Here is a 14054-nt window from a genome sequence, read left to right on the forward strand (position 1 = left end):
GGAAAATAACAAATTCCAAGTAGATTCCAACTGGCGCACAGAGATAAATTCGACATGAATTATTTTGAAGTGCTGTAATGAGTTCCAGGCTCCAAACTTTGAAAAAGTGAATCCCACATACAATAGGATTGTACATCAACAGACTGCTTTACAAGAAACCTGATTTTCAGTATTACTTGACAACAATGTGAATTTTCGGTGTGGCAGGAACTTCGCCTTAAAGCTGTTATGGTTAACAAGTAAACGTGTTGTTCATAAATCCAGTGCAGTGTTAAAGTGAGATTAAACCGGGTCTTTGGCATGCGGACAGGAGAGAGGGAGCGAGGATGTGAAGAGGTCACAACACACCGCAGCCAGAGTCTTTCCATAGGAAGTTTCTTTGGGAAATTAGTTTCTTCACCGGTTAGGGTAAAACCATCTCCCTGGACTCAGAGGACAACCCTAGAACAGCTCCTTGCCTCTGCAGCAAGAGCTCTCCTCTGACACAAGCCAACCATCACTAACCCATACCACTCTGGACTAGAGGAAGGAAGGTCATTCTGTAGCTTCACATCTACCTCCCCCAGGTATAAATCAGCATCACTGCTTAACAAAACGCTTCTGTGGCTGCTCCTCCCTGCCCCTGGGCCAGACCCTTCTTTTTGACTTGGAATCCCTCCTGGTCACATCAGGGCTCCCCTGCTGAGGCAGCAAAGCCCTTTCCTGCACAAGCAATGATGGATCTGTGTGTGGGCTCAGCCAGGGAACTGCAGGAAAGCCCTGGCACAGCAACACGACCCTGGCACAGCACCACGACGCCTGCCCAGGAAGGCTCAGCATCTTCTCAACCCAGCTCAGATGGAGGAAAATTCCACTTTCTGGTTCTGTCCCATTTCCCCAGCCATCTGCTACTCCATTATTTTAGCATTACGTAGCACAGAAGCCTAAGACTTTGCTCTGGAATATCAATTGTTAAATTCTAGGGAAAAAAAATACTGAGTCTGAGTTGCATTAAATGTGATTGGTGAGAACTTGCATGGCTGAGAACCCCATCGATCTATTTGCTCTGCGACTCACTGACTGGATAGAACTCATTAGAAACAGATTTATGAAAGTGACTCAGAATTTGGAACAAATTAAAGATGAGTAACAAAAAAAAAAAGGAACTGAAAAAATGTGTTCTATTCATTTAGAAATGTGCAGTGCTGACAGCACGGACTGAACCAGCTGAAGATACAGCCCCGGTCTCCTGATTTCAAAGCCTTGATATTTGTTTCCTTCTGTGCCCTCGCTGCTTTACAGTACAACTGCAGAATAGAGAGGTGGGGTTTGTGTTTTGTTTTTGTTGCTTGTTTGTTTTCAACGTTTTCTTCTTCCTTTTCTTGGGTGTACTTCTGCTAAGCTAAAGCTAATAGTGATAATACTGCTAGCAATAATAGCAATACCAAATATTAATAGGACCAGGAATTGGGTATCAATTTTCCTACTGCATAATGGAATCTCATTCTTTTCAAAAGTCTGTTTTATAGAATACAAAATTTCTTCAGTAAGATACTATTTCAATTGCTTCCAGCTTTTATAAAAATCTTACCAAAATTGAAAGCTTTTCCTTTAAGCTACTCCTACATAGAGTAAACTGATACCTCGTGCCCTCCTGTTCTTGGGGGAAAACAAGAGCTCTTATTAACGTCTTCGAAGTACACGAAGTTTTTCCTAGTTTGGCTTTTACATCCATTCACAGAGCCATTAACACAGTAAGTCTATTAACAAATGCAAGGGGTTTCACAAGTTCAATTGTGGTAATTAGTCATTATTTCAGCTTTAAATGACTCTCTGCTCTAAAGAAAGATTATGGCTTTTCTTGCTCTATTACCCAATTGGCATTTAAGTCAATCTGCTAAAAATGTATCTGCCTCAATGGAAGCTGAAAATAACCCATTAAAGGAATATGCAAATCTGAGCTTTTTTCCCTTCTTAATACTTTAATCTAATAAGAACATATTATATTACTAAGAAATTCTGGTTGAATCCGTTATTCAGCTCTCCTTAGTTCTTTCATAATTCCACTTCTGCTGTCATGAATAAGGCAAAAATATTAAGCTACTTTCACGGCAAGATGTTTATAATGACTTCAGGTTATAACACAAGTTGTAGAAAACATTCATCCCAGCTCACATTGATAGCATTTAGCACATGGAAGAAAGTACTTCCACAGCACACGACCCACTCAACCCCTTATTTCAAAACAGATGAGGACACGTCTGTAGAAAGCTGCACCAAAAATGTACTATTCCCAAGATCCCAGCTGAAATGATGGATTGTGGCCTTCTGAAATAAGAGTGTCTGCTGTGCTTTTGGTCCCTTCAAATGTGCAGGGACACAAAAAGTAGGCTGACCTCTCCTGCCCGAACAAATGTGGCACCGGGAATTCAGCAGATCGGGTACTGAAAGCAGCCGATGCTTGGCATGAAAACATCTACCCCTTTCAAAATACTGTCATAGACCCAAAATACAGCTCTTTACACTTCACAGCATTTATGAATTCCTTAGTCATTCAATGCAAGCCAAAAATTAGAAATTTTAAATATTAATGTGATAGCTTAACTTTCTAAGAGTCTCTCCCTCGCATTAACTATCTGAAAGTTTTGGAGCAAGACGCAGCCCAAGCCAGCAGAGCTTCCATTACACTGGTGGTGTTTCGGGACCATGGCACACGCTGTTCTGCCTTACAGTGATGCCTATTTTAGCTCATTTTCAGGAGCTTTTGTACAGTACAAGTCAGTCTCCTGTGCTTTATGCTGGCCTCTTCTTTTCAGGACCTTACATGCGAGGCTTTGTTAAATGGTTTTTAAAAACTACCTGTGGCAAAAGAAGAAAAGAAATGAAACCCCATACCATCCTTTTAATGTGGAAAATTATTTCTACTTCAGGATAGTTGTTTGATACAAGAATTATTAAAACCCCAGCATACTCAAATGGCTTTCAGCCTTTTCAGAGCACAACTCTCCTCTCAGGCATACGGTGTCCATTTAAATTCCACTTCCAGTAACACTGTACATATTTGTCATTCTGTTTGAGAGGAATTTACAATAAAATCTGTTTTGCTTTAAGAAAAAAGAGCATTTCTGTTCACACGAGGGCTTACATTGAGGTTAACACCCTCCTGGCTTCCTCCAAATACTGTCAGCAGAGCTGTCCCTTTGAAGCTCAGGGACGCTGCCAGTACAGCACAAACCCAGCTCTTCACTTGCTTTTGCTGGGTGAGGCATCACTTGGTTTTATTCTTCATTTACAGCTGATTTTGATCCGTAAATAAGAAAAAGTCATCTTTTTTTCCTGACTAAAGCATTATGATTCACCAAGTTGCAGTGGGAGGGGGAATTGCATTGGATTTCCTGATTATCACAGGTTTATAAATGCACATCAGTGGATTTATCTCACCTACATGTTTAGGCACTCAGAGAGTTCAGAGCTGTTTGAGCTCCTTGCTTGGAGGGAAGCAGGCACTACACTTTGAAAAGAAGTGTTTTATCACATCCTGGTGTAAATGCCTGCATCACGTGGACAGGTGTCCTCTTAGAAAAATGGGCTCTATTGGGAAAATGCTTGAGGATGAGACTAATCACATCTGAGGAGAGCCCATTTCTCCACGCAGGCTGTAAAAGGATTCACTGCATCTCTCAGTTTCAAATTTACAGCGTTGGCATTTAGATACGAGTGGATTAAGCTCATCCTATATGTTGGATGAAGTAAAATAAGGTTTAAATTAATAGCATAATCTGTATATGCATTGTGCTCAGAGCCAGCTACTGCTGCCTGGCTGGAGCTGGCCTGTCTGAGCACGCTGCTTCAAATAATGAGAATTCCCTGTGCTAGTGCGACCGAAGGAGAGCTAATGCACTGCCTCGTGCCTTTTGCTTCCCATTAGTAGGACACTTACTGAAGATTTCCTTCCTAGGGATTTCAGGTTAAAAACTGTTATATCTTTATTCTTGTCTCTAAGTGTTGCCTTCCTTCTACACAGTGAGTGGTTAGACATTTAATCACGTCAACTTACATCTCACTGCATATGCAGGAAATGTAGCAAAAAGCTCATTTAGGGCCAAGCAGCGTGTGTGCAAGGACTGTCAGACCTAAGTCCTCTGTAAGTAGAGCACACTGACTTTCATCATTTTCAGTTCATTCCTTCCCTTTTTGGACCAATTTCTGGACATATTATGCAAACTGAAAGAGTAGATGCAAATTCCCTAGCGGCTATTAGCATGTCTAGACTCATTCATTGACCTAGAAGATGTCTTAATTGCCTCTTTTCTATCTGATGGGAAAAATACGCTCTAATTTTTCCAGGCTGCAATCTTTTATAAGTTTTCTAACCAAAATTGAAATAACTGAATTTCATGGAAAAGCAGTTATATTCCATGTTCCTTGAGACCCAGTATGTGGAGCATTTATCACAGATTTAACATGATCTACAAGAAACCTCTGTTCATTTAAATGCTTGTTTTCAGGATTTCAGATTTTTTTTTTTTTTGTCTCTTCGCTACTAGACAATTAGTGGCTATATCTATGAATCTTACTAGTTTTTACAACATACTAATAAGCTAAATAGTGCTATTTACAGGTATGTTTTTTAGTCAGCATTGAACATTTACATGGTCTTTATTTTAACAGTTACGTTTTGTGGAAAAGGATGTTTGATAATTTTCAGATGAGTCCAACTTTACAAACGTTATCTGTGACAAAACCAACTGCACTCTCACGCCATGCCTGGACTAGAAATGACAACAGGAAAATAGAATGGAGCCAGAGACTGTGGTATAACTTCTGTGGGTATTGTTTTTCAAGGGGACAATTAACATATTTTCCTTCTGCACGGCTTGCCAAATGCCTAAATGTAGCCAGCCACCGCATGGATTAACAATGAAATTGTTAGATTAACTGGTACAGAATTTGAATCTCAAGGTGAAAATCTGTGTTCACATCAAAGGTCTTCATTTGTAGCAAGGAACCTGACTCTCAAATGAAGCAACACATTCAGCAGATGCAACATTTTGTGATTTTACGATTAAAAGAGCCTAAGAAGCTTTTGGACCGTGTGTTGCATCAAATTTACACTGCTGCGTCAGTGAGCACTAAAAGCCAAAAAGTATTAGCAGATTTAAGTGAGGATGCATTTCACTGATTGCTTCCTGTTAATGAAATTTTGTTTTAATCATTTAAACTGTTAATGTATTTTTTTTGTATCAAGAACTTTATAAAAATTATAGCATACACTGTATATCATGTGTCATTTACAAGATAGTTTTAGCTCTAGGGAATCTCCACAGTTTAAATAATAGGTTTTTATACAAAAGGGATCAACAGTTTGTAATGTTAGCTTCTTTTATTCCAATCCCCTCTCTATGTAATGCCCAGTGTAAGCAGTAATTAAAGCTCCTTTTTAAAGGTCCCCCAGGTTTCCAAACTAAAGCAGAGCATGAGGACTTTACTACCACGGTGCCTGGTTAACACAGGCAAGAAGCATCCTGATCATCCAGCACTGACAGACAGCTCATCTCTATTTAGGGTGGCTCACCTCGATTTAGGGTGCAGCCATTCACAGCACTTGGTGTTCTCCCTCTGTGCTTCCTCCGTGGGAGCACAGTGACTTTGCTGCCAGAATATTCTTCAGATCTTTGATCCATTGAAGACACTTTAGGATTTTATGAGCCCGTTCTAGTACACATGCACACAGAAAATGCAACAAAATATCCCAAATCCACATTATAACTAAAACTTGAAGAAAGCCACGCTATGTAGAACAGAATATTTGTTCCTTTACTCCATACACATAACACATTTTTCCATCCTTTCAACTACTATTTTTATTCTGCTCAAAACAAGGCTGTCTTCAAGGACAACGCGTTCATTCAAAGTATGAACATCTCATTCACGGCCTTTGACAGCCCGATAAAGAATTTTACTGCAGAACATACAGTTGGGTATTTTCCTCCACCAGACTCCCATCGTGAATAATACTCTCTCAGACTAGTTTAAGCACTTTCCTGGAAAAGAATAATGCCTACAATCCTTTGGCTCCTCATGCTTGTATTTTTCCCTTACCATCTTCTCAAGAATGTATTCATTTCTAAGGCAGCAAATCCTTTTTTTGGTGTGGCTGATCACAGCTCCTTTCACATCAGGGAATCCACAGCAGGATTACACCAGAGGAGTCTCTCTCTATGAGTATATCTATACTGCTTGGGTAGTTTGCTAAACTGCTGAATGGTGTCTGGCTTCCTAAACTGAATCCTAAAGCTAGGATTTACTTTGAACTACAGTTTGTGCTTTAATAATTAAATCCTAGAAATGATTCCAGGAAAATATAAATAGAAAAAGTCTGCATCTGAAACACAGGAAGGCTTCCCTGTAGTTTCCGAAGCAGTTGATGTGTACAGGTTTAGTGTGCCAGCCCAGATCCTGTCAGGCGAGAGGTCTCAGCACGGAGCCTGCTGGCAGCTGCATCCTGCTGGGGCACGGAGCTGGCGCCCGCTCCAGACGGGGACAGGGGGTGCTGCGGCCAGTATTTAGGTACCACACAGCACAGATGTTCTCAAGGGATTCCGCTGAAACACATCAAGTGTGTTGGTATTGGTCTAAATAAGATTTTATTTTAAAAAACTTAGTGTTTGTACAGAACAATCATTGTGACAGCACACATTTTGAAGAAATGCATGCACAGACTTTTTTAATACCATTACATGAATTGCTAATTTTGATTTGTCCCCTTTTAAACTCGACTCTGATTTCCAGTAGAAATTGTTAAATCAACATTTTGTATTATTGTTAAGCACAGTACTAAATATTTTCTAGTAATAGACTTGTTCTAAACTTCATTCTGAAGAGGCTGTATTACAAATCTGGAATGACTGGAGTGGGAAGGAACTGAAGAATTTGATATTACTATTCCTATCAAAAGCTTTCTATTTTAAGAAATATTTTTGTTATTTGTAGTTGAATTACAAGTCCTTCACCATTATAAAGTATTCTGAATAACATTTCTACCATAACTTTGACTGTGGGGTAATGAAACCTTAATTAGGAATTCTGTATATTGAAGTTTGTGTGGAGCACAGAATTCAAGTTTCATTCCTTAGGTGGAATTAACTTCTTATTAGAAAAAGGAAGATGCTAGCATAGAAATGAAAGGAAAATGATGAGTTTAATAAGAAAAGAAGGATCTGCAAAGAGATCAGAATAGCTGAAGGATTTGGGGGCTGGGATGTCTTTCAGCACTGGGGAGAAGAGGCTGAGATGACTCTCGTGATTTCTCCCCTTCCAACAACACACAAACCACTTCTGTGATTCATACAGAACACAGACCATCATTAATGGTTTTACTGAGGGAGATTAAGCATTTTCTTAACTTCCTTTAATGATGACTGCCACAAAGTTTCTAAAATGCAAGTGAATGTTGTTAGGTATGGGGATGAAACTACTTTTACCACTCCAAACTGATGAAAGACCCCAACAGTTTAACACTCACTTACTCCATTCCAGAAGACTACGCATGCAGCTTTAATTTAATAATGCTTAAAGAAGCATTTGAAACAAGGACATGAAGCAATGGCCACGTTACACTGAGCTGAGCAGACAGCTTCCAGCGGTGTGCCATTTTCATCAAGACTTCAGTCCCAGACACGAAGCTGCTGTGACAGGTATGACCACAGAGGACAAATAAAAGCTTCTTGCACTGGAAGCCCCTTGTATGAAAAATGCCTTGAAGCAAATTGGAGGAGCTACATAAAGTGGGCTTCTTTTCTTTAGTGATTCAGAATTTCAAACTTATACTAACAAGATATTAAATGCCCCCTTTTTATCGTGCATATTATAATACTTTGCAGAAGTAATAATCAGATGTTCTTAAATAGCAGAGGCACATTTTTGGATTAAGACCCTTCTTACGTAGCCCCCCAGCAAACTTTGTCAGTTTTCTGTTTCTTGTGGACTACTTGGAAACAAATCACTTCAACTGCTACACCTTTTTTTTTTTTTTTTTTTTTTTTTTTTTTTACTGTCACTACAAACAAGCAAAATCAAAATGATGCAAGCTGACTGCATCACTGCTTCTTCATCTTGAGGAACATGCTGGTTTAGATATTTTTATTTACTTCTGTGCTTGGCTCTCTGGCTGTATTGCACTCTGCTTCCTCAGGCTATCAGTAATCCCCTTATTGTTTCAAAAAAAAAAAAAAAAAAAAAAGATGCATTTACTGTGGATTTTGATGCAGTTATTGGGGATAGGGTCCCGGGGTGGTGATCATGTCTAACTTTTAAAATGAAATAATACTGGTGGAACGCAGCACATGGCAGTTCCAAGATGGATGCTATAATACCATATACTACCATAATAATTCTTTCATTTTTTTTTTTTTTTAAATTATTTGATAATCTGTGTGCCATCTTTCATCTTCATATTTTTCTAAATATAGGTTGAGACCTGCTAATATTGACTTTTAATACTTTTGAAGATCTGAAGGCTAACAGTACTGTGCAGCTGTGGCATGGGGCAAGAAAAAGGCAAATTTATTTCTGACACTTGCAGAAATGCTTGAGTATGAACATGCAGTAGTTAAAATTGGAATCAAATTAATGCAAGTGTTTCTGAAAATGTGGAAGACCAAGTACAAATACTTAGATTCTTGCAGAAAGCTTTTTCTATATTGGACTTAAAGCTTAAACACGTGTTTTAGTATCAGATTATCTTAATTTAGGAAATACGTGGACATACAGTGAGATGCACCATTACATTGTAGTATCCGCATGTTTCCCAAAGTACATTTAATTGCATGGTAACTTGCAAATGTTTTTTTTTTTTTTTTTTTTTTAATATTTTTTTCCTTATTGGAAATACATATTTAAGAATTAAAGTATAATCCTAATGGCTTATTATTGAGTTGTAGAAGCTAACTTTAAGACTCTTAATGTTTCAGCTCAGCATTTCTAAGGACCCTTGTTTTCTTACTGTTTGTGCATTTACAGATTAATGTTTGAATCAAAGGCCTTCAGAAGTTGCTAGGTGACTGAACTGGAAAAGTCTAACCAAATAAGAAAAGCACTTCTTGAAGATGAACTGAAAAGGGAAGCAAACACTATTTGTTCACCTCATTGCTGCCTTAGCATGAATAAAGAGAGCTTCAGAACTAAACCAGAAGCATTTACTTGGAAAATAAATACCTTCTTTCTTCTTCTTATTTGGCATAGCCTTAGAAGGACCTACTAAACAGCAAAGCATAGTATTATGAATTTGAGAACTTACACCTATAGAAGTTAGCTTATAAAAAGAAATTTCAAAATTACGCTGTTCTGAAAAACTCTCTTGCTGTTACTCTTCTACATATAACTTGAGTGTGAGCTCAAGCATACCATTTTCAGCACATATTTGCCTTTAAAATCCTGGCTAAACTGGGTTATTATGGAAATCGAGACAGACACATTTGCAGAATATAGGTCTGAGAAACAAACCAAGGAGAAGTATCAGGAAGAATGTCATCCCTGGAAGGCCACCAGCAGCACTGCACACGAGCAGGGTACACGGCAGGGGTTGCCCACGCCAGCTTTAGTTAGCAGACTCATTAGGACACAGATGGACCAGAAGCATGAAGATAATTTCCAGGTCTTTCCATGAGATGATGCACAAGCCACGTAATACACTGCTCTACCATGCCAGGGTACAGAACCCTGCCGGGGTAAAATAAAAGTGGTAGCAGCTTAGCTAAGAGTGTGGTTGTACATGCAGAACCAATGTTGCATGGTCCCTACCTGTAATTCCATCCATACAAGAAATGCTTTTGGCCTGTTTCTAGGAAACTTAAACCACAAATTTCTCTCTCTCTCAAAAACAGAAACAAAAAACAAACAGTAGTCCAGACAAACAATTTTAGCTGTAGATAAGCCTGACACGTTTGTCTTGTTCTTAAAACATTAAGATTTACAAAATGTTGTTAGATTAAAATAGCATTTTTTATCCTTAAGATATTAATTGTGATTTCAACCAAAGATGAGGTTCAAAAAACACACTGACAATTTTTTACTTACACTAAAACTTGAAACACCATTCTGAAATAATAAGAGTTTCCCCACAAGAATATGCTTCTAATGTTTGTGAGATTTAACCTTTTTTCCTGAATTGCCTTTGTTGTCATGCCATCCTTTGTTTCCAAGGTAGCAGGAGCAAACAGGAACGTGTACTGAGACAGTCTTGGGTGTTTTGTATGGACTCACGTTATTCCTCTAACTTCAATCTGTTCTTTTATGCAAAAATGCCAGAGCTGAGTTCATACAAAACCAGCACACAAGAGTCTCTTCAGATGGTAAGGGAGTTTATTTCAGCCAGTCCTAGCTGATATTAAAACCAAAGTCATTGAATCAGAGAAATAAAACCGAAGTAGAAGGAGTCACAGAACCAATGGCTCAAAATTTATAGAGAATAACGTTGTGGGAAGTTCCATATGGGAAAACACTCACATTCTTCTGTGTTCAGCTCCTTCAGCAGCGATGGCCCTATAAATGCAACTCACTGCATGAATCCCACCACTTCCGCTGATATCCCAAGACATTCAGCGTAACTGAATTCTCCTTATTGGCAGAATATCTGCTGATTCCTGCCAGCTTTGAACAACCAACCCACTATCTCTACATATGACAAAGAAAACTGAGGCAAACATTCAAATCTGACAGCTTGCTGGAGAAGGGTAGAGGAAATCAATTAAAAGAGAGAGGCAAATATCTTCTCCTCCTCCTCTCCTATCATTCAGAAGAGCCACGATGCACTGTACGTTGAGGCAACAGCCACATTGAGTCATCTGGCACCAAAAAGCAAGGCCGAAAGGTTACTGCAAACACCCCTCCTGACCCTGCCTCGATAGATGACTTTCAGCAAAAACAAAATGTTAATGCAGCACTAATTTGTCTGCCAACAGTGCTCAGTTCTTTAGCAACCAGGACTTAGAAAATCCTCTGTAGGGAGGCAAGTAACTGGTTTGCAAGCATAGAGTAACTCTGTTTTACTTTGAGGTCCTTGTAGAAATTTTAACTTACCTTGTAAAAAAAAAAAAAAAAAAAAAAAGCCTTCAAAAACTCTACAGCCAGCTAAGCAGTGCAAAGACAGCACTACGTACTTTATATTTTTGCAGATAGACATTAGCCTTTCCACACACACACAAAAAAAAATAAAAGAAAAAGAAAAGCAAAATCAACACTCATTTAGCTTATCAGTTCTGAAACCAAAAAGAAAAGGCATGATCAGGAAGAGGAGGAAGGAGAAAAAATCGCTGACTTCTGTGCACCACGTTGATGAGAAAAGCATTTCCCATTCCAGGTCTTTGTGCAGAACCACGGATGTGGTACACGGCACTCTCTAGGAAGTGTGCTCAGTTCCACGCATCTGACAAATACAACAGTATTTAATCCAAAGAGGCCTACATGGAACAATGTAATTTGATCAGTTTCTGGAAACCAAATTCTTCCGAAAAGGAAGCTTAAGAGCAGCTGAACATCTTCTCCATTAACAGGTCCAATTACAAAGCCGCCCTTCGCTGCTTTTAAAACTCTTCTCCATTTGTTTAACTGAATTTGTTTACTTTCCTGTGTCCCGCCCCTTATATGACACCATGTTCATCTTCCCTATGACATCCCCTCTGTTGGGAAATCACTGCCTTTCTTCAGATTTCCATAGTGAACTGTCTCAGATTCACTTCGCTTTCAAAACAAAATTTCAAATGCTTCTCATCTCCTTTTTTTAACTCTCTAATTAGTTGTGTAACTGAATGTTTTTATTCATAAAGTTTTCTTGTAGTAATTTCTTCTGTATTTAACTGTGAAAACAACTTGACATACAGCTTGAAAGACACCATGCAAAATTAAATTATTGTGGGTAATGAGTTATTGCCTTTGAATTTCATTAGATAGAAATGTTATTAAAGATAACCAAGTTTTCCACACATGTTTAGTATTTACCTAATTTCATTGTGGATGTGGTTTTAAAGAATTATACAGACTGAACTGATAACCACAATGCCACATTCAGTTTGTGTTGCCTCAGAAAACAGAATCAGTCAACACCAGACAAAGTTGATTCAGACGGAAGCAGAACGTTAATTTTGTGTCGCATTAATATGCACAATCCCCAAAGCACTCGCTTTACTTAATATTAATTAGAAAACATTATGTAAGTCTGTTTAAAATATTCAAATCAAGTTTTGTTACATTTTTATTTAGAGCTAGAACATATGATCAGCTTAGCTTCACCAAACTACCTAATTAGCCATCTGCTTCTTGAAATTTTGTTAAATATGTATTATATGGTTTTAACAAAAGGGTATTTTATCATCTCATGTATTCTTCTCTAATCATACTAAAGCACATGACCAACGAAGTCTTCTCTGTTACACAGAAACATACCCCAAAGAAAAGAGACTGCCCTGTTTGGATCCATCAAAGCCATGGGACATGAACACAGCTATCGGGAAACCAGGTGAGAATACCTCAAACAACTTGCAGCAACTTTTTTGAAAGCCAGGAAGGAATATTAACCAGCTACGAAACACCACCACCACCACAAAAACATACAAACAAACAAAAAATACACAAAAATCCCACCAAACAAGAAATCAAGGAAAAAAAAAAAAAAAAACACACAACCCCCACACAAACCCAACCCATAGTCTTTTGCTCAATAAAAATGTCCATATCATGCTCTACTGCTTTCACTTAATCCTTCACTCCATGATGACACTCATCTGTTTATTTCTTCCAACTCTCTCCTCAATATATAAGGACCCATAAGGACCTAGAACACCAAATTTTGCAAAATGTGTATTGCCAGAGGTAGTGCATTAAGAATGACGAAGAGCAACAAGAGGTTACCTTGCCTCCTTCCCACAGGTTTTTAAAGCTGTGTCGGACAGAGATCCCCTTACAGCTGTAGGCTCAGGACCAGACACAGAACCAAGAAAGTCCTTCACGTGCTGGCACTACTCCCTCTGTCCACCCTGGGCTGACCAGAACCCAAAACACATATAGCTGTTTAAGCATACAGCTGGTGGACAGAAAGCAACAACAAAGCACTCTGGCTAAATGTCATCAAACAAAATAAGAATATAAGTAGCTTCTTCAATAGACCCCTTCTTCTCTTTTACAAGTAGCAATATTCCAAGGAGCAAAAGACTTACCTGAAAGCTGCACTTTCTCTTTCCATTTTGCTGCTTTACTGATCTCTTTAACCAGCAAAGGACCGTGAGAGCTCAGCTAAACCAGCACAACAATCCTAATGCTATTAAGTGGGCAATCCAATTAAGCCATTTCCAAGTAGTGTTTGTCATTAAAGAGAGCTGTAAGTGAACAGCAAGCATGTCCATATCTGAAAATCAGTAATGTGAGTTGTCTAGAAACAGCCCTGCCAGGGCTCACAGCTCAATCTAATACAAATCAAGAGCATATAGTTTCAGGCCATTTGTATTTTTAATGTCGAGAAGCATTTGTACTCCATGCTAAATAACCTTTTTCTTGACTTATGCAAAACAGTTTGGTCACAATCATTACACAGTAAAAATGTGCTGACAAACAAGCACACAACTCGTCTTGCCAAAATTCTACCCGCATGTCAATGCCAAAGAATGTTACCCTCCAATGAGCCTCAATCCAAGTCCAACTCCAGTTACGTTCCCAGTCCTCACACAGATCACAGTATTTACTCTGCTCCTTAAGAACACTGTTTTTCTCTGATAGTTTCAAAAATGAAACCAGAAGATGTAGGCTCTCTGAGCTGCTAACCTGGAAGTGGATGGACTGGGCGTCATTGCAGAGGACTGCAGAAGCCACACGGTTTGCATCTAGAGCTGCTAGTGCGTAATAAAATAGAAAGGGAGTAATGGGAAGAAGAGGCATGCATATGTGCAGAAAGTCATCTACCAAGCAACAGGATAACCATTTCTTCCCTAACAATTAATCCTCTAAAGCTTGTCCTGAATGGACTAAAAAGCGATCAATCAGCACCAAGTGTAAGTATTCACAGACTCCTCATAGGATGGCTAATA

General features: G+C 38.8%; 1 protein-coding gene and 1 long non-coding RNA gene across 3 annotated transcripts in view; both read right to left on the reverse strand.

The window, feature by feature from the left end:
* PRKCA (protein kinase C alpha) overlaps positions 1 to 14054 on the reverse strand; it is a 157218-nt gene that overhangs the window by 111683 nt on the left and 31481 nt on the right. The gene's annotated exons all lie outside the window — the stretch shown is intronic.
* LOC311421033 lies at positions 1697 to 3280 on the reverse strand. Its single transcript, XR_014684675.1, has 2 exons — positions 3125 to 3280; positions 1697 to 2838 (listed from the first exon to the last, which is right to left on the reverse strand). It is a non-coding gene; the product is annotated as an uncharacterized lncRNA (long non-coding RNA).

This window comes from Aythya ferina (assembly GCF_964211825.1).
Source record: "Aythya ferina genome assembly, chromosome: 18".
NCBI lineage: Eukaryota > Metazoa > Chordata > Aves > Anseriformes > Anatidae > Aythya > Aythya ferina.